Genomic DNA, 17,690 nt, shown 5'->3' with positions numbered 1-17,690 from the left:
TTCCATCCTCTTAAATCTTTCCATCATGTAAAAACACAGCTGATGAGTTAACATGTCAGCTGGAATCTGATCTGACCGGTTTGAACTGGAAATAAGATTTGTCCTCCTCTCATACAGAACTCTGGGGATGAGCCACCCCAACCAGTTCACACAAACCCAAGCAGACCTGGGCCTTGGTGGCAGTCGTTGGTCAGGACAGACTTTTCAAAGATGTGATGTAACTAAGTGAAATAGTCTTTGTCTAATCATCTTTACAGAGGACCACCTTCAGCAAAAAGTAGAAGTCAAGAGAAGGCGGAGGCCCGTCTACATCAATGCCATGTGAGACAAATGTAGGGAGACAATGGAGAAAAGATTATAGGAAAGAAATGAGACGAGAGATGAGAAGCCGACAAGAAAGGACGGAAAAATTACAAATAACAAAGGCAATGATGCAAGAGCAGGTCGAATGTGAGAGGGAAGAGGAGGAGGGAAGAAGGTGACAGAAGAGGAAACGGAGCGATGATGAAGGATGGAAGAAATTAGATGGATGTTGGAATAAGAAGCAAAAGTAACTTTGTTTAATACGCCCTCTTAAAATCTAGCAGTATCGTTTGAGCAAAGTTATAAATGACTGAAAAATAGTGAAATAAATTATTTCTCCAGCTAGTTTGCAGTAAACAGATATTTTGTCTCTACCTTCATCTTTCACAAATAAGGGGATGAGATCCCAGCAGCTTCGCGGGTAATGGGACGTCAAGTTATGGCCCAGATTTGACAGAATGTCTTTAGTTGGTGTGGATAATCAGTTTCTAAAGAGGTGGAAAGACTGAGGGAGGAAAGCAGCGACGCTAACGCTGGAGTAGCTTTAAACTACGCTGCTCACCTCGAGCATCAACAAACACCAGAAAGTCTTTAACAGCATGAAGGCACTTCCAGAAAAGAACTTGAACTTCTTGAACTTCTATCTGATGGAGTCTGTCGCCTTATTGTTTTTGGTTTTTAGAAGCAGAGGGGAGACAAGAGTTCAAGTACAGATGGGTTTAAATCACTCAGATCCACCGTGTGAAGCCGTTTGCAGCCCTACGTTCAGGCAGCATCTCTGGTAAACCTCGGTGGAGCCTGATCAATCCTTCCTCCAGTATCTGATGATGGATGGATGGATGGATGGATGGATGGATGGATGGATGGATGGATGGATGGATGAATGGATGGATGCCAGGATGGGTGGATGGACGGATGGATGCATGGATGGATGGACGGTTGGATGGACGGATGGATGGATGCCAGGATGGGTGGATGGATGGATGGATGCATAGATGGGTGGATGGATGGATGGGTGGATGGATGGACAGTTGGATGGACGGATGGATGGATGGATGGACGGATGGATGCATGGATGGGTGGATGGGTGGATGGATGGATGGGTGGATGGATGGATGGATGGACGGATGGATGCCAGGATGGGTGGATGCATGGATGGGTGGATGGACGGATAGATGCATGGATGGGTGGATGGACGGATGGATGCATAGATGGGTGGATTGATGCATGGATGGGTGGATGGATGGACAGTTGGATGGACGGACGGATGGATGGATGGATGGATGGATGGATGGATGGATGGATGGATGGATGGATGGATGGACGGATGGATGCATGGATGGGTGGATGGATGGATGGATGGATGGATGGACGGATTGGTGGATGGATGGATGGATTAATGCATGGATGGGTGGATGGACGGATGGATGCATGGATGGGTGGATGGATGGATGGATGGGTGGATGGATGGATGGGTGGACGTCCATGGTATCCCATCCCCTCTTGGCAGACCGGCAGGCGTTCCCAGCTGAGACACGTGGTTCCTCCAGTGTGTCCTGGGCCTCCTTCTGGTGGGAGGCGCCCAAACACTTCAAATCTGAAAATATCAGCTATCTGAATAACCAATCCTGTGTTCGGTGTGGTCTTGGTCTGATGATGTCTGAATGTGAAGAGGACAATGAAGCTGTGACTGAACCAGAACATTTAGTGCTGTATCATGGTTCAGATGTGTCTTATGGTTTTGTTTTGTGGTGAATCGACGGCTGTATCCGGTCTTGGGACATCGGGTTCGTGCTCGGGTGGTTCGACACATGAGGAGGCCCAGGTGGATCGCAGGGCGGCATTGGGTGGTATCCAGAGCCAGCATGTTCAGCCTCACGCTGGAAGCTGCTTCGGGATGTTGTCTGGCTAGTTCTCCAGTCTCAGCGGTGGAGTCACGGCTCTCCGCCCCACCACAACCTCTTGAGTTAGCTTCAACATCTAGAACCACTGGGAGTGTCCACCACTGGGTGAAGTGCCTCCGTGTGGGCTGTCTTCCTCCTCGGTCCACACTGAGGCACAGCTCCTCTTCACTGGCCTCTCCTCATCAGTAGTCTCCTGGACTCGCCTCCTCTCACTCTCTTTTCCCTCCAACCACACTCCTGGTAGGAGACTCTGTGGTAAGAAATGTCTGTTTCTTTAATGCTTCCACACACTGCTTTCCCAGGGCTACAGAGCCAGTAATCCACCAGAAGCTCCCAGGAATTGTAGTCTCTCCCGGAATCCACCAAAGGGGTAATAGTTCACGTAGGCACCGACGATACAGCCCGCCAACAATCTGAACTGACCAAGAAGGTTTTTATGGAAGTCCGTTTTTACCAGCAGCCCTCTTCCTGCCTTGAACCGAGGCGCAGGTCGTTTTAGCAGACTTCTTGGTCTTAATACATGGCTCCAAAACACATGCACATCTCTTAGCATAGATTTTAAAGATGATTTTAATCTGTTCTGGTACTGTCCCTCATTATTTTAGATCTGATGGAGTGCAGCCAAACATTTCAGGATCACGCATGCTTGGATCAAACGTACAACACGCAGCTGAGTTGGCTACACGTGACTGACTGTTTTCATTACACACTCCTTTTTCCTTCTGCATCACTACAGCCAGCACATCAGTGCACCTCACTCACCAGTGCCCCTCTGTGGCCGACATCAGGAAACATCTCCCCCAGTCGCATCCTTCTCTCGCATACACCACATTCCAGTACACATCACCTGCAGGCAAAACCTCCCAAAATCACACACCGTTCCACGTCCAGTACACTTAGCCCAGTCACTAACTAAAACTCTACAAACCTGCAGCAGAATGCTGGCCAAACACTTCAAATGCTCCTTTTAAATATGAAATCTCTTTTAAATAAATCTTTTATTGTAAATGATCTGATTGTAGGTAATAAGGTTGACTGTCTCTTTTTAACTGGCGTCGCCTCCTAGTTTTAGCTTTTTATTCTCTACTAGGGCAGAAATAAAAGAGGGTGGAACTGCTTCACTAGCTCATAGCTCGACTGCAGCGAAATTAATATCATTAGATCATTTCCTTCATTTAAGCATCCTGCATGTGTTTTTAGCAGCCTGCCAGTCTTATGTATTACAGGTTATCGACCACCAAAACCTCCTTTTGTTTTATCCAAGAGTTCTCTGAGATTTTCTCAGCTGTTTTAATAACAGGTGATTTTAATGTGCATAGCGATAACAGTGGTGATCCCTACGCTGCTGTGTTTCTCAATCTTTTAAACAGTATGGATTTTAATCAGCATGTAACACAGTCTACTCACAACAGAGGACACACCCTGGACCTGGTCCTAAGCTATGGTCTGTGTCAGACCACTGCAGTGTTTTTAACATCAGCAGTTTTAGCCACCAGGAGGCGCCAGTGAGAACTGTGTGGAAACGATATTTAACTCCTGAAGTTGCTGCAGGTTTTATTGACATTTTAAACTGAACTCCAGCTCAGATTTTACCTGCTTCATGTGATTTTATTGTCTATCATTTTGACAATAGTTTAAAATCAGCTATCAAATGTGGGGTTCTCCAAGGACCAGTTCTAGACCCACTTCTTTTTAATCTGTCCATGTTGCCTCTTAGGGATGTCATCAGGAGACTCAACACTAATTCCACAGCTATGCTGATGATACGCAGCTTTACATCACCGTGTCTCCTGATGACCTGGAGCCAGTTAACGTCCTTTTAAACTGGATTTTACATATAAGGTCATGGATGGCAGAGAACTTCTTACAGCTCAACCAGGACAAGACTGAAGTTTTAATTATCAGTCCTGAAGACGAGAGATCATTTCAAGCAAACTTGAAGTTTTAAACCCTCTCAGTCTGTAAGAAACATGGGTGTTCTTTTTTACTCAAAGATAAATTTTATTCCACACATTAGAAATGTCACAAAAACAGGGTTTTACCATCTTAAAAACGTTCATTCCTCGTTCCTCTCTCTGCCAGCATCGATGTGCTGATGCTTTTATTTCTAGTAGAATAGATTACTGTAATGCCCTGCTCTCTGACCTTCTGAAAAAGAGTACTTCTAGTTTACAGTTAGTCCAGAAGTCAGCAGCAGAGTTCCTCACCTGGTGCCAAGACACGTTCATTTATACGATTATTTCTAGATACAGCTTGTTTTAGAGGGGGAGTGCAGGAGGCAGGTGACCTCCATGCCGGACCATGAGTCCCCCTGTAGGACCCCTGTCTGGTCTGGAGAGCAGTTTCAGGGGCAGACTGGTCCGTCCTCGCTGTGGGAAGCAAAGATACTGCAGGTCTTTCCTCCTGCCGCTGTCACACTTTACAATGAACAAAAGAAACAGTCTGTACATGTTTATGTACATGTTTAAATCCTGTTCACACTCACCCTGCAGACAAGATACTGGACATATTATTTATTTTGTGTGTGTGAGTGTGTGTTTGTGTGAGAGAGAGAGAGCATGTTTGATTTGCTTCATTGACTTTGGTGTGTGACTACTGTAGTTTTTTTATTATATGAAGGACTTTGTGTTGTAATCTTGCATGAAAAGTCCAATATAAATAAAGTTTGATTGATTGACTGATTGATTGATGTGAGTAGTGAACATCCCAGAACCTTAAACCACAATCCTGAGAACCATTGTAATTTAAGGTCTCTATCAAAGCATAGAAACATCCTCTGCAGCAACTTTCTACATGTTGTAGAGCATCATCGTTCACTCAGACCAAATTAAATACTCATGATCATCCTGATAAACACGCCTTCCATCAATTAACTGGTTTGATAAGTAAGTCTTTAGATTAAAACCCTTAGTGAGACAGTGGAGTCTTGTTCTGTCTCCTAGAAGGTGTATTTATGAATTTAATACTGCAGTTATTGGAGAAGAAACAGGAGCTTTGCAGGAAGCACATTTCAGCCAATAAAAAGTTAAAGTAAAACAAGATCAGGTGGTGGGGTTAAATCATCCTGAAAGACACATCAGGAAGCTCATTGGTGTTAAACCCAGACACTGAACAGAGCTGGTGAAGCTCCTGGGCGGGAAGGTTGTGTTGAGATCAGAGTTTGGAAACAGTGACGTTAACTGGATTTACTGTCATATCCACAGACAGCAGCTTCCTTTCCAGCATCCATAACCATGGCAACTAAACACATATTTACATCCAAAGACTGGAAGAAAAAGGCAGAGCTCAGAAAATGAACAGGGCCATGGAAACATTCACAGACCTCAACATGTTCCAGAGAAATCTAGATCAGTTTCTGGGCCTTTGGCTGGACACATTACAGTCAAATGTAGTGAGTTTAATGTATTTCTTCATATCATTTTTATCCATTCAGTTTTTTCCTCAGCTTGCAAACTGTGTCTGCCCTATGATCAGACCTCATAGTACACTCCAAACAGCTGTTTGCTGGTGGGAAAACGGCTGCTTCACTGTTTCAGCTAAACATAATGTCAGAGCTAATCACACTCGTGTCTGATCTTAAAAAAAAGCATTCTGAATGACTCATTAACAGCAACGTCTAGTCCTCTGCAAAGTCCACCAGTACATGACCCTGTGCTACATCCCTTCACTCACCTCATCTATTACGACTATTATACACCCACAGCACGCTATAATGCAGTATATGTGCCATTAAACTGTATGGGCTAGCACCTTGATCCAAGGACAAGCCTGCTGGCATTTTTACAGCTCAATATGTACCAGTCACTCAAATGTGGGGGTGCATCATGGCTGCCATCTTCGCTATCATCACAAACACAGTGTGGCTGGTTTTACGGGCTGGTGGAAACTGTGACTGGGTGAACTGAGAGCTCTGACAGGGAATCATGCAGAGGGGAGGGGAGCACTAAAGCCTACAGTATGAGTTAAAGGGATTTTCCCATCTCTAGTAGGTTTGCAACCTTTTCATTTACTGGACATTTATTTCAGTAATGTTAAGCATCCAGACAAATTCCTCCATCGTACTGAGGGTTTCCAGGTACAGCTGGTCACACTTACATGCATGTACACACCCAGCTCATTCTCTCTGCACACACACTCTGGCTACTCTTTTATCAGCCCACCTAATTACGCCCGTCTGGGTTAATGCAGATGAATGGAGCCAAACTGTTGTCTGAAAACAAGCAATTGAGTCACTGACATGCACATTTGTTTCCACAGTAAAAATACGCCCATTAGAAAAAGATGATCCTTCATGAAATTATAAAATGGAAATGAAACGGTCCTGCGTGGCAGCGATTAAATCTGCAGACCCTGATGAGTTTTTATTGATCTTCTGCAGTTATACATCATCTGTTTAGTTTTCACTGTAGTAAACTTCCCTGTAGACTCAGTGCTTTCACATGGCCACGATGGAGGTTCGGCATCCCAGTTAGATGACCTGATCTGTAATGATCTGAGTTCATCAGCATTTTCGCAACTTATGTTGCAGGAGATCCTACACCAGCAGATCCTACACTAGTAGATCATATGTAAAAGATCCTAAACCAGTAGATCCTACACCAGCAGATCCTAGAGCAGTAGATCCTACACCAGTAGATCATAGAACAGTAAATCCTACATCAGTAGATCCTACATCAGCAGATCCTACACTAGTAGATCATATGTAAAAGATCCTAAACCAGTAGATCCTAGACCAGCAGATCTTAAGCCAGTAGATCATACACCAGCAGATCCTAAACCAGCAGATCCTAGACCAGAAGATCCTACACCAGTAGATCCTACACCGGCAGATCCTACACCAGCAGATCCTAGACCAATAGATCCTACAACAGCAGATCTTAGACCAACAGATCCTAGACCAATAGATCCTACACCAGCAGATCCTACACCAGTAGATCCTACACCGGTAGATCCTACACTAGTAGATCATATGCAAAAGATCCTAGACCAGTAGATCCTAGACCAGCAGATTCTAGACCAGTAGATCATACACCAGCAGATCCTACACCAGCAGATTTTATACCAGTAGATCATAGACCAGCAGATCCTACACTAGAAGTTCCTAGACCAGTAGATCGTACACCAGTAGATCCTACACCAGCAGATCCTAGACCATTAGATCCTAGATCAGCAGATCCTACATCAGCAGATCCTAGACCATTAGATCCTAGATCAGCAGATCCTACATCAGCAGATCCTATACCACCAGATCCTTGACCAGTAGATCCTACACCAGTAGATCCTACACCAGTAGATCTTAGACCAGTAGATCCTAGACCAGTAGATATTACTAATGCTAGCTAATGCTACATGCTACGGCTAACAGCTGTTGGTTATGATGTGTGGGAATTGTTTGTATAGCATGGGTGCTTGCTGCTTTTCCAATCACTTGCATTTACAATATTGAACTCTATTTAAAACTAAAACATTTCATGTATTTTAGTGTGGGTACAAAAGGTTATTATGTATCGGACTGTTCATTTAAAGAGTACTCTAATATTTAATGTCTTATGGCCTAAATACCATTTATCTGATGATGGAAATGGATTGTATACTGATGTGACTATTTTTCTATGATCATGTAAATGAAGATGAGAATAAAAATGAAAATGGAAATTAATATTAATGCCATTTAATTGATGTTTATAGTAATAATGATTATTCTGTGACATGAACATTAGGTAATGTTATGTTGACTGATGGTAACCATTGGTCCTGTCTATGTAGGCCAGGTTTCCAAGCCAGGACGTCTATACAGGGTTACCATAACCTGTGATGGCGAGCTACCAGCAGGACTTGAGTATGAAAGGATCTGGAACTGAACTGCTCACAGTACTCTCTGTGGTGTGGTACTACATTACTACACAAACTTTTACTACCTGAAAGACAGCCCAAGAACTGTGTTTACTCATTTATTCATACCACCCTCTGAACTGTGTTTGGAAATAGTCTCTGCAGTATTGAACCAACCGGTCAACAGTTTTGTGTCATTGTAAATATTGTACATATGATATGATATATATGACTTTCTGCACCATCGCTGTCTGTGTAATTAATTACAACCCTAATCCTCCCTGAGCTGAACTTCTGACCGAGCCTGTCATTAGCACTACTACTGGTAATTCCTGTTTTTAGCCACAGCATCACACACACACACACACACACACACACACACACACACACACACACACACACACACACACACACACACACACACACACACACACACATTCTATTGATTTATGTTAACACACACTCTTCCATAACAAACACATTGTAAACTTTCCTGTCTGTCATTATGTAGAGGAGTATTATTTTATCCATGAATAAATAATGATTGTTTTAATAGTAAAGGCTGGAAGTAAACAGTTTACATGTTTTCAGAAACGGGTGAAAAACCTGCTTGTGCTGTGAAACTTTAATTCGACCAGGCAGATCTACTAGGAAAAGACCATCAGACGATCAGTACATCAAACTTTCTTCACTGAGCGGATGAAACGCTGCTCCATCACAGATTCAGTTCCCTCTGCAATCAGCCAAAGAAACAGCAACATAGATGTCCATGTCAAGCTTTCACTAAAGACAAGAATACTTTCTCCATAAATCATACTTACCCGGCCGTTAAATCAGTGTGAGGTGTTTGGCAGGCTTTCCTGCCAGCTGATGAGGCAGGTCGGAACAGGTGCACATCCACCTGAGGCTGGCTCACTCAGCAAACACAAGCTGGCAGACAAACGGCTGAAGCTAATGATGTTAGCATCACGCTGCTGCTTATGTTACATTTAATCAGCCTAATTTCTTTAAGTAAACTTATATGGAACAAAAGGCTGAGCATTTATGTTGAGTCTTGGGTGGAAAAAGAAAAAGAAAAAGATTAATTACAGTACTTCTTAGAATAATAAGCAACAGAGAAAAAAGAGAAAAAAATACTGAAAAGGACCAAAAGAAACAGTGATGAAGATTAACTTCATCTTTAATTGTGTAACATACCATCTTAGCCTTTTATATCTTGAGGCTGAGTAAGATGTTTGTCCCCTTATTGTTGCCATAGGGTAAACAGACTGTTGCCCAGGTTGGTGGGATTTGTAGTCCAAGAGAGGAATAAAGGCATTTATCTCTGCAGAATGAAACACTTGATGTCTTGTTCCTGTTAATTTTATCAAGTGTTCAGTTAACTGAACCCCAGGTAGCTCAGGTACCGTTGTACCCTGACCTCCTGGTGCTTTGCTCCCAAACAAGGTTGGATTAAATCATAAAGAAATGAAGGAAATAGTTTCTGTTGTGTGTTTGTTTCAATAACAATATTTTTTCTCCTGAAAGCCAAGACTTGAGAGAACGATGAGATGAGAAAAGGTTTGGTCACTGTTGATCTGTGTGTTATTTCTACAAAGTTCTGTTAGTAATAAATTCTGCTTTCTTCTTCTGGTCGACCTTTATGCTGCTACATCTATTCATACATTCATTTTACATCATTTTACCTCCCAGTCTGACAGCTGCTACACACTGGTTTATACTGGGATTAAAAGCCTCTACAGACTGGTTCATACTGGGAATAAAAGCTGCTACAAACTGGTTTATACTGGGATTAAAAGCTGCTAGACACTGGTTTATACTGGGATTAAAAGCTGTTACAGACTGGTTTATACTGGGATTAAAAGCTGCTACAGACTGGTTTATACTGGGATTAAAAGCTGTTACAGACTGGTTTATACTGGGATTAAAAGCTGTTACAGACTGGTTTATACTGGGATTAAAAGCTGCTACAGACTGGTTTATACTGGGATTAAAAGCTGCTACAGACTGGTTTATACTGGGATTAAAAGCTGTTACAGACTGGTTTATACTGGGATTAAAAGCTGCTACACACTCGTTTATACTGGGATTAAAATCTGTTACAGACTGGTTTATACTGGGATTAAAAGCTGCTACAGACTGGTTTATACTGGGATTAAAAGCTGCTACAGACTGGTTTATACTGGGAATAAAAGCTGCTACAGACTGGTTTATACTGGGAATAAAAGCTGCTACAGACTGGTTTATATTGGGATTAAAAGCTGCTACAGACTGGTTTATACTGGGATTAAAAACTGTTACAGACTGGTTTATACTGGGATTAAAAGCTGTTACAGACTGGTTTATACTGGGATTAAAAGCTGCTACAGACTGGTTTATACTGGGATTAAAAGCTGTTACAGACTGGTTTATACTGGGATTAAAAGCTGTTACAGACTGGTTTATACTGGGATTAAAAGCTGCTACACACTCGTTTATACTGGGATTAAAATCTGTTACAGACTGGTTTATACTGGGATTAAAAGCTGCTACAGACTGGTTTATACTGGGATTAAAAGCTGCTACAGACTGGTTTATACTGGGAATAAAAGCTGCTACAGACTGGTTTATACTCAGATTAAAAGCTGCTACAGACTGGTTTATACTGGGATTAAAAGCTGCTACAGACTGGTTTATACTGGGAATAAAAGCTGCTATAGACTGGTTTATATTGGGATTAAAAGCTGTTACAGACTGGTTTATACTGGGAATAAAAGCTGCTATAGACTGGTTTATATTGGGATTAAAAGCTGCTACAGACTGGTTTATACTGGGATTAAAAACTGCTACAGACTGGTTTATACTGGGAATAAAAGCTGTTACAGACTGGTTCATACTGGGATTAAAAGCTGCTACAGACTGGTTTATACTGGGATTAAAAACTGCTACAGACTGGTTTATACTGGGATTAAAAGCTGTTACAGACTGGTTCATACTGGGATTAAAAGCTGCTACAGACTGGTTTATACTGGGATTAAAAACTGCTACAGACTGGTATATACTGGGATTAAAAGCTGCTACAGACTGGTTTATACTGGGATTAAAAGCTGTTACAGACTGGTTTATACTGGGAATAAAAGCTGCTATAGACTGGTTTATATTGGGATTAAAAGCTGCTACAGACTGGTTTATACTGGGATTAAAAACTGCTACAGACTGGTTTATACTGGGAATAAAAGCTGCTACAGACTGGTTTATACTGGGATTAAAAGCTGTTACAGACTGGTTTATACTGGGAATAAAAGCTGCTACAGACTGGTTTATACTGGGATTAAAAGCTGTTACAGACTGGTTTATACTGGGAATAAAAGCTGCTACAGACTGGTTTATACTGGGATTAAAAACTGCTACAGGCTGGTTTATACTGGGATTAAAAGCTGCCACAGACTGGTTTATACTGGGATTGAAAGCTGCTATAGACTGGTTTATACTGGGAATAAAAGCTGCTACAGACTGGTTTATACTGGGATTAAAAGCTGTTACAGACTGGTTTATACTGGGAATAAAAGCTGCTACAGACTGGTTTATACTGGGATTAAAAGCTGCTACAGACTGGTTTATACTGGGATTGAAAGCTGCTACACACTGGTTTATACTGGGAATAAAAGCTGCTACAGACTGGTTTATACTGGGATTGAAAGCTGCTACACACTGGTTTATACTGGGAATAAAAACTGCTACAGACTGGTTTATACTGGGATTAAAAACTGTTACAGACTGGTTTATACTGGGATTAAAAGCTGCTACAGACTGGTTTATACTGGGATTAAAAGCTGCTACAGACTGGTTTATACTGGGATTAAAAGCTGCTACACACTGGTTTATACTGGGATTAAAAGCTTCTACACACTGGTTTATACTGGGATTAAAAGCTGTTACAGACTGGTTTATACTGGGATTAAAAGCTGCTACAGACTGGTTTATACTGGGATTAAAAGCTGCTACAGACTGGTTTATATTAAATGAAAACAGGTGGACCAGACATAGTAAAAGTTTTTAGGTTTCAGCTTTCTTATTTGCATGAATTAATAACTCCATGTTTAATTCTTTAGCTGCCTTGTAAGTAAAATATTTGTTTTTGTGTTAAAATACATCATTATGTTTCTTTAAAAGTGTGGACAGATGTACCATCTGGCGGTTTGAGTGCTGGAAATTGGTTTACCTGCTACTATTCCTGCATAGAATCCCTCTGCTGTAGTCTCAGGTCTTTATTGGCTCCTGCCTGATCACCACTGATGGAAAGTTTCGCTGTCAGTGTAAGAGTGGACACACCTTACTGTTTCTTGACAGGAACAGATATATTTCCTGACTATAACAACTCACAGGACCCTGAAAGCAACAAACGGCAACAACTCATGGACAAAGTTAGAGAAATGATAGCTTTTACCTTCCTGTAGGACGGCTGTGTGAGCTGATGTGCATGGTCCAATCTAAAATAACAAATCTGCCTCATTTTCTCATAATGTTCATAATTCTCTTCTATGATGTTAGAAACAGTTTTATATGAGTTTATTTTTCATCTGCAGAGCAGGTAAATCCAGCGATGTGATGAGCAGAGTAACCCCAACTCTAACTATAACTCTGAACTTCTGCTTTAACTTTATGACCATAAAGTGTTATTCAACGTACAGAACAAGACCCTCTTCATTCCTCCAAAGATCTATTTGGCAGCGAGACGATATACCTCCCCAGGATATAATACACCGATGCCCTAATGTGCAGTAATAAAGGTATTAGCTGTAAGTATTTGTGTGTTTTTCTAGAATTCATTACCAGTCAGAGAGAGAGGTAATTCTTCGTGTTTTCCCACCCTCAGCTGGCCATTTTCTGCCTTCTATAGCTGCTATTATTCAGCTTCCTGTTTAAATATTCAATAATAATTAACCTGCGTTGTGTGGGAGCCAACAGGGAGGTCAGAGGCCTCAGAGGTCTTCTGCTTGTTAAATAACAGTGAAAACAGTCGGCCCTGATTATTCTAATGGTCTCTTTGTTGGTGTTTTTCTGTGAGCCACCCTGGATTAAAACTGCAGAAGAAACTTCATTCAGCTGGAGTTAAATCTGAAAATAAAATGCAGGAAGACAAGAATGAAAATCTGCTCTGTGGAAATTCTGTCAGATATTTAAATTCTTTAGTGTAGTTTGAGTTTTAGGAAGTTTACAGAAATATTCAGAGATGGAAGGATGTGGAATGATGTCCAAAACTGTGAAATATTGAGTGGTTTAAAGTAAAATAGGAAATAATTCATATTACCGTTATTTTTAATTAGTAAAATGAAATATTTTAGATCAGGAGACCAGAGAAGAGTCATCAAAGCACCAACAAAACAAACAACAGAATGTCCCACGACGGAAGGGGATCTGATACAGCTGATCACATGCTCATCAGTCAGACCGTGGGTCATTTCCCAGGGAAACCCAGCACAGACCCAGAGCAGGCCCGCGGTAGACTCAGAGCAGGCCCAGAGCAGACCCACAGCAGGCCCAGATCAGACCCAGAGCAGGCCAAGAGCAGGCCCAGAGGAGGCCCAGAGCAGGCCAAGAGCAGGCCAAGAGCAGGCCCAGAGCAGGCCCAGAGCAGACCTAGAGCCAGGGCAACACTCCAAGTAACTGAAAGCATTTTTATCCAAACTAAGTCAAATGTTCTCTCTGTGATATCACTTTCTGGGACACACAGAATAGCTGTTTAGTTTCAATCAACACTCCACTGGGTTCAGTCTGCTGTCCTGCTTGCCTCTCCTTGCATTATTACACCTCTACCCCTTCGCCTGGCAGCTGCATGCTTCTTTATTGTCAGGAATCTAATTAGGTCTAAACAACTTTGTGTGGGATCTCAGGACAAATACCTCCAAGAAACAAACAAGACTACAGTGTTTGTGAAATGGAACTCACTGGAATATTTATATATTCATGCACACGTAATTGTCTAGATAAGACCATATATATATATATATGTTAGTGCTGGGCAATGATTAAACTTTCTAATCGCGATTAATCACATTGTTAAGCACAAAATGTCCTTTCCCTTTAAAAGAAGGCATACTGGGTCTCTGGCAGAGGTGGGTAGAGTAGCCAAAAATTTTACTCAAGTAAGAGTACAGTTACTTCAAAATATTTTTACTCAAGTAAAAGTAAAAAGTAGACCTAAAAAAATTACTCAAGTAAGAGTAAAAAAGTACTTATTGAAAAAACTACTCAAGTACTGAGTAACTGTTTAAATCTAACATCGGATTTATTTCTTTGTATTTATAAAATCAGACAATAAAATAAATAAAATGTGCAAATTCTTGTATTTTCAAAAATAAACTAAATAATCAGTAAAAAACAAAATAAATGACATCTTTATAAATAACTTGTACAAGCTTTCAAACAAAAGCTTTTTAACAGCAACAAAAAACATACAACATATTGTATGTACTGTATGTGAGAACCCTGCAAACTATTCCAAGTCACAAAACAAACTTCTGATTAACTTTTGCCCTCCAAATGGCTCAGCATGCTTGGCAACCAGAAAATAACATTAAAACAACACTGTTATGGCAAATGTCTGATATGATGAATAGGACACAACAGAAGTCATTGTGTGTGTGCTAGGAGGAGTGTTTTTGTTGTACATGCCACTTTTGAGTCTGTGCATGTGTGGTGCTTGTTCTCACTCAGTGAACTGACGGTTAAGCTTCAAGATTCTTGCTGTGAAGCTGTGATCGTTTAGCAGTAAACACAAGTCCTGCATGACTGAAAAGTCTCTTGGAGGCCGCAGATGCAGGAAGACCAGTGTTGAGTTTCAGTGAGAGCTTCTTGATGTGAGGAAAGGTGTGCAGTAGATCCATACCTTCAGAGGATGGACATGAAAGGTACCTCTCCAGCTCTCCTGCTTGTGGTTTTCCTGATTTCATGGATGCAAAGAAGTCATCTTCATCATAGCGACTGCTGTTTGTGCTGCCATCATCGGAGTCTGTGTCTAGGTGATTTCTAATGAAGTCAAGTCCTGCGGAAATTGTTTAAAATAAATAGGTCAGCATACAATTCTTAACCATGGACTTCAAAAGCTGACAAGTCAGAGTTTACAAGCTCAAATTTAAATTAACAAAAAATATAGACAGATACCAGCTTTTAAGATGCACTCCTTTGTTGTCCACAATGTTCGAAATCTTAAGAGTATAAGAGGTAAGAGTATTGCTGCTGCAATCAGCTCAGGGTCCTCCATGGCGCCTCCAAAACGTTTCTGAATCCCATTGAGCAGGGCATCTACTAGAGATCTTCAGACTTTGCAGGATAACTCCAGCCTTATTAGCTTCTCCTGCAACTGGTAAAGTGTTGGCAGCAAAAATCCCATGTGCACAGACGTTTCCCCTTGAAGGATGTTGAGGGCCATGGCAACAGGTTTCATGACAGCAGTGTACTCAGCCAAAAATTCAAATTCAGCAGGATTAAACCTAAAAGAAAAAACCCACACAGATCAGAAATTAAATTAGTTTAGTGGTTTTCAAACTGTTCGCACAGAGGACCACCTCAGAAATAGTTTGCTCTCCACAAACTAGTTTATTGAATGCAAAACTAAATCTAGAATAAACCAGTACTAAACCAGAATTAAACTAAAACTAAACTCAGACTAAACCAGTTTAAATGAATTAACAGTGGAATTAACCATGGGTTGTATGCATAATTGTGTTTAAAACATGTCATAAGTCAACTTACATCTTTATCTTCAGTGCTGTGCAGACATTCTGAATTGCTGCCTCTCCTTGCTCTTTCTGAATGCGTACAACTCTCTCCACAGCCAGGAACAGGGAGCTCCAACGTGTTTGAGTTGGTTGGAGGAACTGCAGCTTCCATTCACGTTCCACTATTTCAAAGGCCATGGTTGACCTACTGGTTTTGTTCCATAGAGCAGAACACTTTGCCTTTTGTATGTGTCATTGGTCGCTGCCGTGGCGGCAGCATCTACTGTAGACATCAGGTTTAGGAGATGGCAGGCACACTTTTGGTGCCTCGGAAGTTGGTATTCAAGGCCTGTATTATCATTCAACACAGCAGAGACATCCTGGAGCTCCACCTCCGACTCACGCTCATCCTCTGATGCCTCATCATTGGTGATGTCCATCTCCTCCTCTTCATTGGTGACTTCTTCATCTTCGCCATATATTCGAAAAGCTTTTAGAAAGTTGGAACCACTGTCAGTGGTTGTCCTTGTCACCTTATCTCTTATTTGATATTCAGAATGTATCTCTTCTAACGCTGCTGCAAGCACATCAAAGGTGTGTGAGCCTTTAAGAGGCCTACAAGCCAGTGCAGCAGAGTGCCTTTCTAAGGTGCTGTCATGAATCCAGTGGCAGGTCACTCCTAAGTAGCTGCGCTGTCGGGCTGACCAGCAGTCTGTGGTTGTTGCAACATAGTTAACAGTACTGAGCGTTTTTATAATAGTGTTCTTCATTGTTTTGGCAGCTTCCTGTATTTTTGAGCACAATGTTTTTCTTGTCATTACTGTATGCTTAGGCAGTATTGTTCCCATCATAGTCTTAAACGATGGTGTCTCCACCACAGAAAAAGGTAAGCTGGCCTCACAGACAAATCTGATTACAAGATGATCAAATGTTGCCTTGGATAATCGTTGTGGGCTTGAGAAGGGAGAGCTTTGCACTTTTTGCAGGTGGTTCACTTGTAGTGAAGGACCTTCGTTTTCTGTGGGACTCAATTAGGTCTGTGTATTTCTTCATGCTGTTGGTGTGAACCCTCTGTTGACAGAAAAATATAAATGAGGCTTCAAAGTATAACATATTAAGTCATAAAGTTTAATATACGGGAAGAGTGGTAAATAGTGTGTTGTAGTTGCACTTTAGTTGTGTGATTTATGTACTGGTGCTGAATTTACGCCTCTGAAAAAAGGTTTAACTTACAATATTTCTTGTGCATGAATAGTATACAATGAGAACAATAACGCTTTTAAAACATTAGTGATGGGTGCCTTTTTATTATTGTTAATGTGGTTATTAGATGTACTAACCTTAACGTTAGATGCAGCCCAGATGAAAGAACTGTTGGATGAATTATGACTGATATGTAGGCTAATGATAATGATATGTAATAAAACTATAATGTTATACTTATCGCAACGTGTTTCCTCAAATTAGACGTCGAGATTTTGAATGCTGAAATGTCGGTTTGTTTTGGTAGGCACAGAAGACACCGCATTACACAGCTGTTCTTTTGCGTTTTGCGCAAGCTAAACATGCTTTGAATATGAGGCCAGGGATGTTCGCCAACTTCGCCGTCTTCTGTTGTGTCCTCTTCTTCAATGCAGACATTTGCTGCTGCCATTTTGCCCTTGTTTTTCGCCGTAGCTCGTCTGCGGAAGAAAATACTTTCTGCCGCTAATATTTTGTTTCCGTGCAAGCTGCAGCATGGGTACGTCTGATAGGTCAGACGGAGTCATGTGATTATTGCTGCTACATTTGACTGGCGGAACATGGTCATATGGTTATCCACGGGAGAAAAACAAACGTTATAAAGAGAAGTAACGAGTCCACTTTTGCCCAATGTAGTGGAGTAAGAGTAGCGTCATTTGCTCATAAATTTACTTAAGTAAGAGTAAAAAGTACAAGCCATTAAAAATAC

The 17,690-nt window shown here is 41.4% G+C and overlaps 1 long non-coding RNA gene across 1 annotated transcript; it reads right to left on the bottom strand.

The window, feature by feature from the left end:
- Positions 1 to 14,837: 14,837 nt before the first annotated feature.
- LOC121643631 lies at positions 14,838 to 15,913 on the bottom strand. Its single transcript, XR_006011143.1, has 3 exons — positions 15,774 to 15,913; positions 15,183 to 15,511; positions 14,838 to 15,063 (listed from the first exon to the last, which is right to left on the bottom strand). It is a non-coding gene; the product is annotated as an uncharacterized LOC121643631 (long non-coding RNA).
- Between the last annotated feature and the right edge of the window lie 1,777 nt (positions 15,914 to 17,690).

Source organism: Melanotaenia boesemani, chromosome 7, assembly GCF_017639745.1.
Source record: "Melanotaenia boesemani isolate fMelBoe1 chromosome 7, fMelBoe1.pri, whole genome shotgun sequence".
Classification (NCBI taxonomy): Eukaryota; Metazoa; Chordata; class Actinopteri; order Atheriniformes; family Melanotaeniidae; genus Melanotaenia; species Melanotaenia boesemani.
This window is presented reverse-complemented; position numbering and strand designations above follow the sequence as displayed.